Below are 14,336 nucleotides of genomic sequence, written 5' to 3' on the forward strand. Positions count from 1 at the left end.
CGAAAATCCATTCAAAATTCAAAAATTCTGTGAAATCTGTGAAAATTTAAAATTCTGTGTTCTGTGACACAGATTCTGTGATGAAAATTTGATCAAAATTCTGTGAAATTAAAGATGTTTCTGTGATTTCGGCAACCTTGGTTCCAAATTAAGTGAACGAGCAAATGGGGTTCACGCATTAGCCCAGGGTTACCGCTCTTTTCTTTTGGACATATTCTGTTCTGGATCCGGTGTCAGATCATCTGACTCAGATGTGTTATTTGACACCTGTCATTTGACGGTCAACCTCGCTTCAAGCATATTAGGCAAACTGGTTTTCTAGCAAATTTTAATTTAGACATATAATGAGCCAAACTAACAAAAAATAAATTGACAAATACGCACAACAAACTAAAAATATGTACTCGACCATTGAATTTGTACCGAATGCAAACAACGATTGAATCAGTAACAAAGGTATAAGGAATAATTACCTGCTTGTGTGAGAAACAACACCACTGATTTAACAAGTTGCTGGACGATCACAAATGAAAAGTCTTATTCCGAATTTTATAACTCTTTCCCCTTCAGGACTTCTTAAAACAATGCCTTTTTCAGTAAGAAGATTCACTTCCTCTAAAAAGTCGGTCAAATATTCATCGAAGCTATTCGGTTCTTTCAAACCAGCGTAGGAACCGATGACGAAAGGAGACAAGCCAAAATTGTTTGGAATCGCTCCTAAAATTGGTCACACACATCTTTAAACACTGGTAAACCATCGATGTTTATGTCCAGTTCGATTTTTTCCGTAACGAAGAGCTCAGGAACGATGTCTTAAAAAAAAGAAAAAAAAAAATTTTTTTAACATATGCTTCTATACCTGCAAGTTTTGCCAACGGTTTTTCAATACCAAAATGTGCGTATTCTCCCGGATGAACTTGTTTGGGGACAAATTTATATTTTGGTGTACTGAGCAATGTTTTGCGAGATCGAGGTACATCAAGATTTTTGTCTCTCAATATCTTTAATAACGCCGCTGTAGCATCGACCGAACATCCAAATTTAAGTACGAAATCTGCTATCCGATGTTTGAGAGGATTTTGTACTATCTTCACCGACATATGATTCCTCTTCGTCAGTTTGGTCATTGAACCGTTATCAATAACAAAATCTTCGTTCTCATTCGCTTTAGAGCTACACGGCATTGTTTTAGAAAAATGATCATCAACGTTTCCAATATTATTTTCATCGGATGATGCGTCATAGTTTCCTATCTTTTCTTTCATTTAACTATCGAAAAGTTCGTCGTATTTCCGGTAGCGCTCAGTTTTTTTTTATTTTGACGATGTTTTGTCCAGCTGCTAGTCATTTTTTGTTCACAATTTATTGTTTTGTCAGCCTCGGTTTTCTCGCAAAACTAGAACGAAGTCAAAAAAGTTTAAAGTATTAACACGTTCGCCGCCATGCTCATTTTGGTTGTTTAACTAGCCGGGCCAAGGAAATTCTTGGAGCGAGAAAACATGGGAGAACTCCAAGATTTACAACGTGTGGCTAAACTGAGCGGCTAACTTGAGTAAGAGAGCGTCACAAGTTTTTTATGTGACGGGGACACCGGTTCGACTAGTATTAATCAAAACATTGGTTGAGTGATCTGTCATTTACCGTCTGAAACTAATTTCTCATGACAAATTTCAGCTATCTAGGTCTAAAGGCGGCTGAGCCTATTGCACCAACAAACAAATCCCCAAACAAACGAAAATGAGAGTGAAAGAAAAAAGAAATATTTCTAACTTATTTTTCGATATTTTCAACAAAAATGAAACCGTTAAATATAAAGAAATTAAAAAAAAACATAAATTTGAAAAGAACGAACAAAAATTCCATTTCAATACTTCACACACTTGGCTACGAATTCATTATTGTAACGGAGAAAATTCCGGCGATTCAATTTCGGAGTCGGATTCGTTGGATACAGCGTAATCCTGTTGGTAATTATCAGAATATTGCGCCGTCTTAAAGGGCTGCGATGGTCCCGGCTGAACTGCAGAGGCCTCAATAGCTGGATTAGCTGCCTTAAACAGACGTTTCCGCGCAAGACGACGCCGTGACGCGTATACGCGGTTTTTTGCTTGAGCCACCATGGCCGTGAACTGTTGGTCACCAGTAAATGTGTGATTTCCTGAAATTGAATTATAACAAGCCAATCACCTCCAAACATAACCTTTTAATACATTAAACTTAGTCGATTTGGGGTCATTTTTTAATTTCTCAAACCTTGGGGTCTAAAAACCTTCGTGTTGGTTCAAAATCATGATTTTTTGCAGAATTTTTAAGTAACGTTTTCATGAGTATATTTCAACTTTTAGGTTTGTATGAGAAAATTGAATATTCTGTACTGAAAAATCAACATCATGTCTTCTGGCATTGATAAACAATAAATTCAATTGACTTCACTGCTTGTGCCTCGCAAAATATTGCATGAAAAGTAGTCATGCACTCATGCAATACCTTGTTAGGCACCCATCACTGATGTCAACTGAATTTATTATTTATCAATGCCAAAAGAAATACCCCTATTGAACTGCTAATAACTTTTTTGCCTAATAAGATACAAAGTTAAGGTCTTCGACAAAGTTATTTAGCGGAAAATTTCATTTGAAGAATTCATCCACAGAAGAAACAAAAATGATGTTGATTTTTCAGTACAAAATATTCAATTTTTCCATACAAACCTAAAAAGTTCAAATTTACTCATATAAACGTTACTTAAAATTCTGCAAAAAATCATGGATGAGTTTTGAACCAAAACGAAGCTTGAAGGGTTTGAGAATTTCAAAAAGGACCCCAAATCGACTCTATTAGCTTAGCTTAGCTTAGTTGACTACTCATATCCACCTTAAAGCATTGAACTTGAAGTGCTTAGTTATAATCATTCATTTAAAACTTCAGATTACATATTTGACTAGACTTTCCTCAATTTGCGCCATTCTAATTCCATGATCGCTGGCGTGGCTAAGCAGAACAAGTTCTGCCTCGCCAATGGTTGCTATTCCGTCCCAAGTAACACAGATTATGCCAACTAGCATTAGGAAGTTTTATTATGGTTTAATTTTGGCATTTTTTTGTGCAGCTCGTTTTATGACGGTTTTATTATGGTCATGCAGAAAGCTTATATTTTTTTTCGACCATATGTTTGCAAATGGTTTTGAAAACGCTAATAAAACTTTTATTAAACATACTGTTTTAGTTATTTTGAAAGAGTTATGAATGCTTTTTTAAAACTATAATAAAACACAAACTTAGAAGTTTGCTCCAAGCTTTCTTTTGCATGTTCTATAATAGCACTCAGTGCCTGACTATTAAACCGCCATAAAACTTAGTGACAGTTCTCGATCAAAATGTCAAAACAGGACACGCTCAGATTAGATAGCACATATTTGAATTGGAACTCCCATTTTTACACATTTTTGGTAAGTTATGCGTGTTGGTTTTGAGTTTAAATTAAAAAAATACATCTTTGAAAACTTGAAATCACCGAAAGTGGTATGAATATCTTTACAATATGAGTATTGAGTGAAAGGGCCCAAATTGTAGGAAAAAAAAGCTTGACTCCATCATTAATTCAAGATGGCGGCTTCCTCTTTTATTTTCAAAGCTGAAAATTACTGAAAATATCGTGAAACCTTCACAATATGGTTATAAGGTAAAAGTAATAAACGAGTAGAAGTCAAATTTCGTTGCCCGTCGTCATCTTAAATCCAAGATGGCGGCTACCACTCAACTTAAAAATACTGTAAATGACTGAAAATCGCATAAAACCTATATTATAGGGGTATAAGTTAAAAGAAATCAACCGGTAGAAGTTGAATTACGCTATCTTACGCCATCTTGAAATCCAAGATGGCGGCTTCCGCTAAACTTTAAAATGTAGTGAATGACTTAAAATGACATGAAACCCAAATTGGTACTGGGTGAAGGGGTTTACGAGTAGAAGTCGAATATTGCTATCTTACGCCATCTTGAAATCCAAGATGGCAGCTTTCTATAAACTTAAAAAAGGCTCTAAATCATTGAATATCGCATGAAACCTCCAAAATATGGATATTTGTTAATTGGGATAAGCTATAAAAAGTTTATTTTTGCATTCTGACGCAATCTTGAAATCCAGGATGGTGGCTTCAGCTGAACTTAAAAATACTGTAAATGAATGAAAATAGCATGAAACTCCCAAATATATTGTATTGGGTGTTAAGGCTAAATGATAGAAGTCAAATATCTCTTTTCGCGTTTCTCTAAAAATCTGTAAGTGACTGAAAATCCCACAAAAACTACCACAATACAGACCCCGTTCGTTTTTGGCAACATTCGATTTTGGAAACATCGAATTTAGCACATGTGCCAAAATCAGACGGTTAACAGAAACAACATAACCTTATAGTTTTCGCTAGAATAAGACCAATAAAATTTAGACATAATAGCATGATAGGAATAAAAGAATTACATAAATGGCAAAAAAAAAATCAAAAACTATAAACAAAACAAGAAAAGTTCTAAATGCATTAGAAACATAATGAAAAAATAATAAAAGTGATTTAAAATGATCTAAATTGTTTTAAAATAGTAGTTTTAATGTAGTATTACGTGAAAAAAAGTTGTGTTCAAGCGATTTTCATTGATTAACAGCATTTTAAATTCAGTGGAAGCTGCCATCTTGGATTCCAAGATGGCGTCGGAAAGAAAAAAATCGACATCTTCTAGCTTAGCCTTTTCATTCAATACTCGTATAGTGGTGGTTTAATGCGACTTTTTGTCAGCATTAAGCATTAAAAGTTGAGCGGATGCCGCCATCTTGGATTTCAAGATGGCGTCGGATAGCGAAATTCGACTTCTACTCGTTTAGCCCTTTCACCCGATACCCATTTTGTTGGGGTTTCATGCGATTTCAAGTCATTTACACCATTTTAAAGTTCAGCGGAAGCCGCCATCTTGGATTTCAAGATGGCGTCAGACTACGAAATTTGACTTCAACTCATGATTTATTCCACGGGTCATTGAAAACCAATCCCTTTTCATTCAAAAAGTCTGTCCTCATTTACTGTACTAATGATTAACAACTCAGAAATGAGGAACTCAACCTTAGCGTGTAATTGGTTTGCTTGCGAGAGAAACGTCAAATCGTAGCTTTTTTTGGGGTCATCATTAAACCATAATAAAACTATGAATTGACTCACGCCATGTTGGTTGCAAAATCGAAGGGTACAAAATGACGCCATGTTGATGGATTCACAATGCCAGCATTGGAAAATATTTTTTCAGGCCTTTTTTCCATCAATCCCATCATGATTGACCATCAGATTTGACGATGCGCATTTATTTTAAGATACTATTTCATATACATTTTACCTAAAATCTTGACTGGCAGTAGAAAAGACGCTCATTATATGGGTAAAACATTGGTTTTTTAGCTATTAATTTTACCAGATTCATATCTGAATAATGCAATCACCATTACGGTTGCTGGAAAAAACAAAAAAAAAACTCCGAGAACTGACAGAACCGAAAAAAAACAAAAATTTCTAACATGTTTTATAATAGCTTTTTAAAAGCTTTGGTGACCAATATTGATGACTAACAATGATTGGTCATGATGACGTTCCTAGGATAGGGCCAAATAGCCTAATTTTGGCTTTATTAGAGTCCAGGTGATGTTGTAGAATGTACTTTAGCTTTTTATGAAGATTAATGCTATGGTCCAAACGACATTTTGCTGACCATAATAAAGCTAAAATTGTTACTTGGGGTGATTGATCCATTTTGGTGAATGGTGTGATCGACTTTTCGTACACCTTCTATGCTTCTAGATTTTTCTTAAGGAATTACTAGTAAAGTAAAAAATGTATGAAAATTTCTTTAAACTAACTTTGTTAGGGCCAATCCCTAAAGGCGCACTGGTTCAGAATAACCGCGGAAGTTCCCAGATTGTTCGGATAGCACGACACTTAGCAGGTGATACGATTACACGGATTTATTTAATAAATTAGAACAAAAAAAAGCTCAACCGGATGATCACAACTGGACTGAATTAAAAGGCTTGCTAAACGACTCACTGACACGGCTAACAGACTGCTTCTATTTCTATCGCTATTGTCTCGCCACCAGCAGATCGGTTATCAGCGATTCTTTTTCCCACGCTGCACACATGCACTTGATGCTGCTTGTAGCTGCGGTGGTGGTTATTTCTGCAGCAGAGGTGATCTTTGCTTGGCTCGCGCTGCTGCTCCTAATTCTTGTTCCCCGATACACTTTTGTGTTTTCAAAAACTTACCCTTTAGTGTAAAGAAACTTCTATAAAACTTCGAAGAATATTTTTCAGGAGATATTTAGAATATGAAAATTTCATTGAGGGATGAAGTGAATTCTCCTTTTTTTAATTTATTTACTTTTTATGTAGGTTGTAATATCTGAATAAAGTCGTTTTTGGAAACTCATCAGTGCAATTCAACACTTTGCCTCATATTATTTTCACGATTGCACGAAGGAAACGAATAAATAAAAAAATGTCAGTAATTCATAGTATACAAGTGAGAAAATAGAGTTCTATCATACGTGAAAAGTGTATTCAAAAATCGATTGAATTCCGCCTGTATCACATTTTCGATGTCTAATTAACATCACAGTTAACATGATTTTTATCAGTTTTCAACCTTTTCTAAATTACCATTTTGCTAGTCGACTTTAAGTTTTAAGTGTTTTTTTTATTTTCAGATTATTCTTAGTTTCAAATTTTAAATTTCTAAAAATCGAAATATCTAAATCAATGTTCTTATATTTTAAAATGTTCTAGTTTCTAAAATTTCCAAATTTGATGTTTTCCAAACTTACAAGTGTACAAATTTCAAGGCTTTTTAAAATTACGAACTTCTTAAAAAAAACCTGGACTTCCAAATTCTCAAATAAAATAAAAGTCAAACTTTTGAATTTTGTTCAAGTTTTCAAATCAAATTATAACCAATTTAAAAAAAAAACTAAAAATTTCAAAAATTCCAATAGATAATTTCCATATTCCTGCGTCTAAATTGAGATAAATTTTAAATTTGGTTGTATGAAATTAAGTATTATTTAGCTATAAATCAACCAAATATTCCAAATGCATATTTATCAAAAATACTAACATGTTCGATATTACTATAAAATTGATCAACATTCAATTTTTTATGACCGATTCTATTTAATCTAAAACAGTGTTTCTATGCACCCACAAATCAGCCTCTGTGCCAATGGTGGCATCATTGGTACAAGGCATCATTGGTACAAGAAGATAACGCGACCGGTGCTGATTCGATTTGCTCCCACCGGCATTAACCTCCCAAGTTAACCGAATTGCGTATGTCTGAAAGAAACAAAATAAAAACGAATTCACGCCCCTCCCTATCGCATCACAAGACGAAGAAGGATGGAAATAAATACCGGGCAACACCAGGCAGGCAGGCTGGCTGAGCCAGCTAACCGAGCACTGTGCGTGTGTAGCAAAAGCAACAACAAAAATATTCCTTCAATTCAATCCGCCGGCAAACAACCACGGCCAAGCTGTGCGTGTGTATGTAGTAAAAGCAACAAAAAAAACATTGCTTCATTTCAATCTACCGGCAAACAACCACTGGCTAAGCTGCGCATGTGTAGCAAAAGCAACAACAAAAATATTTCTTCCACACCGGCCAAGCTGCCCGGCTTTGGCAGCTGTGTATATGTAGCGTGTGTATGTAATCAGTGCTGCAAATTTTCTGAAAACACAAATGATATTGACTGTGATTTTCTATCAGTGTAAAAAGCTTGAACTGAAATGAACTGAACAGAAAAGTCAACAAATATGAAAGCTTCTGATCGGCTCGGTCATCTTCGTGCTCACGGCACGCTTTGCGAGTATGTCTATCAGTCAGTAGAAAGCTCACTCGTAAACCCGAACTAACTTGTTTCACTCGACTGCTACGAAAGCGTCTTTCGCTTAGGCGTTTCTGTCACTCACTGCTTTCGATCAGTGAATACAGCTTTAGCATTCAGTCAGTGTCAGCTAAAGTTGCTGATAATTTCAGTTGGCATTTGTTTTAGCCATTTTCGAAAATTGTGAAATGGAATTCGAAAAGAAAACACGATTTGAAATTCGCTAAGACCTAAACGATTATTCAGAGAGGACGGGAAAAGAGATGAATATAAATTTCTTGTTGGCGACATGGCGAATATCTGCCAAATATGAAAAAAAAAATGCAATTTTGGTCAAAAAATGGCAAAATTATGACAAAATGTAATAAACATGGTGAAAACATGACAAAATTATGAAAATATTATGAACAAAATCTGACAGATATGACAAAAATTTGACAATAAATTTACAGCAATCTATCAAATATAGCAAAATTATGGCCTAAATATGACAAAAAATTAACTATAAAATGACAAAATCTAACAAAAAACATGACAAAAGTGATGACAATAAACATGAAAAAAACATGACAGAAATATTACAAAAATATACCACAATTTTGACAATACAATAACAAAACATGACAAAAAAAAATACAAAAATCTGACAAATATGACAAAAATATGTCAAAATAAAGACAGAAATATGACATTAATTTAAAAAACAAATGACAAAAATTCGATAAACTTTAGTCAAAAATATGACAAATGTGTTAAAAATTAGACAAAATTATGACATAACTCTGATAAATATGACAAAGTTATAACCAAAAATTAACATTTAAATAAAAAAAAAAACAGGGCAAACTTATGATAAATTTGGTAAAAAATGACAATAATCTGAAAGATATGACATTTGTCATATTTTTATCACTTTGTCATAATTTTATATAGTTTGACGACATTTTTGTCCCTTCATTTTAAATTTTCTAAATATTTAAATCATAAATTGGCCATATTTGTCATATTTGTGCCATAAATTTGTTTTATTTTTATCACAATTTTATGTCATGATATTTTCATTTTATTGTTATATATGTGTTAGCAAATATTTCGTAATATTTTTGTTATAGATTTCACATTTTTATAAGTTTATTACCACAGTTGTTATATTTTTGCAAAATTTTGTCATTTTAAAAAAAAATGTCATATCACATTTTGTCATATTTTCGGATTTGTGTTGATTTTTTTTTAATGTATTGTAAAATTTAAGTCTTATTTTTCATATTTTTGTAATTTTTTTTGTCATACTTTTACCACATTTGTCATGTTTTGTCATATTATCGCCAAATTTTTGTCATATTTAAGTCATAATTTTGTTTCTTTGTGTCGTAATTTTGTCATAGTTTTGTCCCCACATTCGTCCCACACGCTCCCTTGGCAGCGTTCTTCTCGCCAACCCGAACACTTATTTCACAATCTTCCCACCACTAAACACTATATAGAAAACACGTTTTTTTTAATCAAAATCCTTAAAAATAGAAATCTCAGCAGCAGCGATGGAAAAAAATCGCTTCTAGTGATAATTGAATACATACAAACCTCGTCTACGATGCATTGCACGGTGTTCCAAAATACGTTATTAAAAATAAAAAATGACCACAAAAACGGCACTTGACATTCGAAAGATATAGTATTCAGGCATCTATCCTGAAAATTTGGAAATGTTTCATCGGGCTTTTTTGAAATTAGAGCGATTTTAAATTTTGAGTCAATTTGCATTAGATTTCCAATGGGGTTTTTCTATGACCATGGATTTTTCTGACTACACATATTTTATGACAATCACCCAGTTCAATGACTTTGTAGAAAATTTCATGCCCGACAACTTTGTGAAAGACTGAAAAAAGATTTGAGTTTACCCTGAAAAGTTATTAGCAATTTTCTAAAAATTTATTTGACAGATTGAAATTTTTCCATGTTTCTTAAGTTTTTTTTTCAATTCCGTTTCACTAAACAGCGAATATCTTTCCAGGCGTAGTTTGAACCGTTTTTGGATCTTCATCCATTTTTTTCGTGCTAAAAATGTGCTTAGTCGAACAAGGTAAATAGCGTAATATTGACTTTAAAATAGTCATTTTTGATTACCTTCTTGGATTCAACAAAAAAAAAACGATATTTTTTATTTAAAATAAAAAATCAACACAGATGACCACTGTTATAGTCCACTACAGCATTCAAGAGATGATTATAGTACAATTTCGATGTATCGGGGGTTTGATATCGTTTCCACGTTTCTGAAAAATCATGATAAACACTTTCCGAGGCTTGCTCTTCGAATACACCCAGCGATTTTCCGGTGTACATATTCGCAAAAATCTTTTACATGGAATCGTAGAATGTGGAATTTGGATTAGTTTGGCAGTTTAAGATTCTCCCACACTGTAAAAAACTCATCAATGAGTGATGTGTACTCGGTATCTAAGTTTTCCTTAAAGCATGCCTTGTAAATCTCCTGGAACAGCTTCAGTGCCTGCGATATCGGTATTTTTACAGTTTTAAGTGTTTTTTTATTATCTATTTTACGTACCTTTAAATGTTCTTGCACATCAAAATGACCATCAAGCACATCTGAAGAATCCATTAGATTATGGCAAGCTTTCCCTGTGAAACCAAACGTTTGTTGGAGATGCCTCACTCCTGCCTTTGCAGTCCACAATTCTGCTAGCTCTGGATTCGTTGTTGCAACTGCTTTAATCAAATATTGCTTACTGACATCGCAATATGGGCACGGATGTGCTGACGAATGAGGCAATATGCCCGTTATAATATTTATGACTTTTAAATCTCCTGCAACATATCCATCGATGTCTTGCAACTGTAGCGCGTTCCAAATTCTAGCAATATTCTCATATTTTTTTCCAGTTTACGGACAAGAGCAAGAATCAAAAGCCTAACAGTTGATTAAATAATTTGACGTAATTATACTATAAGCCTAATGTTCATAACTATTTCTTAAATACCTTCGAACACCGTCATCCTTGAAACGTTCAGTTTTGGACTGCTGTCCCAGTGAAATCACCGACAAAGTAATTTTAAAAGAACCACCTCCACCGTCCATTCCAAATTTAAAAATTAGTTCTTCATCAGTCATATTTCGCGAGTCTCGAGTCTCGACGCAGTATACTACAGGTGCTTCTTTGACGCTTTCGTTTCCTCCCATATCACCCATCTTCGGTTAATGAGCCTAACTTTTCTTTAAGATTAGAATCAAAATTTATACCCATTTTACGGAAGTTTCGTGTAATACTTAGGGTTTTCCTCACGCTTAAGTTGTTGTCAACTTTCATTTCGAACACATTCTGGTTAGATACAGGAGCAGTTGGTTTCAAAGAGCTGTGAGCTCGTATGATGATTATTACCCATAGATTTACTATTACATACACATTTGTGCTGAAAATTCTATCCCAAAAAACTTTATCGAAGACCCAAAATCGGTTCAAACTACGCCTGGAAAGATATTCGCTTTTCAGTGAAGCGGAATTGAAAAAAAAACTTAAGAAACATGGAAAAATTTCAATCTGTCTATTTAAGTTTTAGAAAATTGCTAATAACTTTTCAGGATCAACTCAAATCTTTTTCCAGTCTTCCACAAAGTTGTCGGGCATGAAATTTTCTATAAAGTCATTGAACTGGGTGATTGTCATAAAATATGTGTAGTCAGAAAAATCCATGGTCATAGAACATAAGGCCGAAAAACCCCATTGGAAATCTAATGCAAATTGACTCAAAATTTAAAATCGCTCTAATTTCAAAAAAGCCCGATGAAACATTTCCAAATTTTCAGGATAGATGCCTGAATACTATATCTTTCGAATGTCGAATGCCGTTTTGGTGGACATTTTTTATTTTTAATAACGTATTTTGGCACACCGTGATTGACATCGTTGCCTGTCGACGACACTCACACACTCCTCTCACAGTTGCAAACAGACCTCTGTGAGAAACGAGTTACGAGTATCTCAAAAAAGCACCATCTAAATACTATCCGTGTTGGTTCAGACTTTATGCTCTCCTTCTTACCATATGTCTCTTGTAGTCTCCCCTTACCACAAGATGTGTATCTCAAAGTGCACAACTGGGTATAAAGAGTTTATCGGAAAATGTACATCTGACGAACAGAAGCGATCCTATCATAATCATTTCGTCAAAGATCATGATTTTCTTACTAATAAGCAGGGATGCCTAGAGCGACATTCATCAGTACAAAAACGACTGTCAAAATGATCAGATTTTAACTTGCGACACATCAATTGAAAGCTCTTGCCCTGTACATGATGGGAATTCATGGGAAAAGTGGTTCGGAGCCATCTGGTCCTGGCCACGGCCAATCTGGCCAGTTCCGGAATTTGAAAAATCAAAACGATCAGATTTTAACTTGCGACACATCAATTGAAAGCTTTTGCCCTGCAAATGATGGGAATTGATAGGAAAAGTTGTTCGGAGCCATCTGGTCCTGTCCACGGCCAATCTGGCCGGTTTCGGAATCCGAAAAATCAAAATGATCAGATTTTAACTTGCGAAACATCAATAGAAAGCTCTTGCCCTGTACATGATGGGAATTTATGGGAAAAGTGGTTCGGGGCCATCTGGTCCTGGCCACGGCCAATCTGGCCGGTTCCGGAATCTGAAAAATCAAAATGATCATATTTGAGCTTGCGACACACGAATAGAAAGCTCTTGACCTGTACATGATGGGAATTGATAGGAAAAGTGGTTCGGAGCCATCTGGTCCCGGCCACGGCCAATCTGGCCAGTTCCGAAATCCGAAAAATCAAAATGAACAGATTTTAACTTGCGACACATGAATAGAAAGCTCTTGATCTGTTCATGATGGGAATTGATAGGAAAAGTGGTTCGGAGCCATCTGGTCCCGGCCACGGCCAATCTGGCCAGTTCCGGAATCCGAAAAATCAAAATGATCAGATTTTAACTTGCGACATATCAATAGAAAGCTCTTAACCTGTACATGATGGGAATTGATAGGAAAAGTGGTTCGGGGCCATCTGGTCCTGGCTACGGCCAATCTGGTCAGTTCCGGAATCCAAAAAATCTTAATGATCAGATTTTAACTTGCGACACATGAATAGAAAGCTCTTGAGTTTTGCATGGTTAATATATATATATGGTGATATATGGTAAATCTGCCTGCGAAGTCTGATGAAACTACAGCTTAGCGTTTTTACACTCGTATGCACTTTCGGAAGACTATAAATGTTTCAATGTATTTTATTAACTTCCCACAATTTTTAACTAAAATCATTCAAAATAAAGGCAGAATGCCTGCCAGACCACGTGTTTTTCGCTCAAATTTAGAATGCTGTTACCCTTTGAGAAAAGTTTCTGGTTCCCAAATTACAATAAGAATGCATAATTATATTGAATTTCGTTCTTTTCCAAGTTTAAAAGGTGCTCCATAATTGATTCGAAAAATTCAAGAAATTGAATTTCGTTGCCTACATGAAGGCGTTTTACCTAAAAGGATATTAAAAAGTGTATTTTGAAAAGCGAAATTTTCGATAAGTTTTGCAATTGTGAATAATTTTTTTCCAAAATATATTTAGTTTATTAAAACATAATGAACATGTAATAAAATATTTGATGTTTCAATTTTAACTTTCCATATGATCATTGTTCCATTTCTATTCATGTGTCGCAAGTGAAAATCTGATCATTTTGATTTTTCGGATTCCGGAACCGGCCAGATTGGCCGTGGCCAGGACCAGATGGCCCCGAACCACTTTTCCTATCAATTCCCATCATGTACAGATCAAGAGCTTTCAATTCATGTGTCGCAAGTTAAAATCTGATCATTTTGATTTTTCGGATTCCTGATCTGGCCAGATTGGCCGTGGCCAGGACCAGATGGCCCCGAACCACTTTCGCTATCAATTCCCATCATGTACAGGTCAAGAGCTTTCAATTGATGTGTCGCAAGTTAAAATCTGATCATTCTGATTTTTCGGATTCCGGAACTGGCCAGATTGGCCGTGGCCAGGACCAGATGGCTCCGAACAACTTTTCCTATCAATTCCGATCATTTGCAGGTCAAAAGCTTTCAATTGATGTGTCGCATCATGACATGGAATCAAAAATTCAAAAATGTCATTCCGACAGTCAGAGGACCAACAAAATCTTCGACTGTCACAAGTCAAAAATGTTATCGACACTCATTCTCCGTGCAGCATTTCAGCTTGCGATTTGAGTACACATCGAGCATAGAAAGTTACTCACTTGTCAGAGCTATATGTTGTCTAACAATGTATTCGTTATCTCCGAGTGACAACCGTACCAACATTTTGTTGTGGATTGAGAGGAACCAAGTTTGTTCGCTACTTGTACAGATCGCTAAGTGTACAGTTCAGGATAAAACCTTTATC

Source organism: Uranotaenia lowii, chromosome 2 (genome assembly GCF_029784155.1).
Source record: "Uranotaenia lowii strain MFRU-FL chromosome 2, ASM2978415v1, whole genome shotgun sequence".
Taxonomy (NCBI): Eukaryota; Metazoa; Arthropoda; class Insecta; order Diptera; family Culicidae; genus Uranotaenia; species Uranotaenia lowii.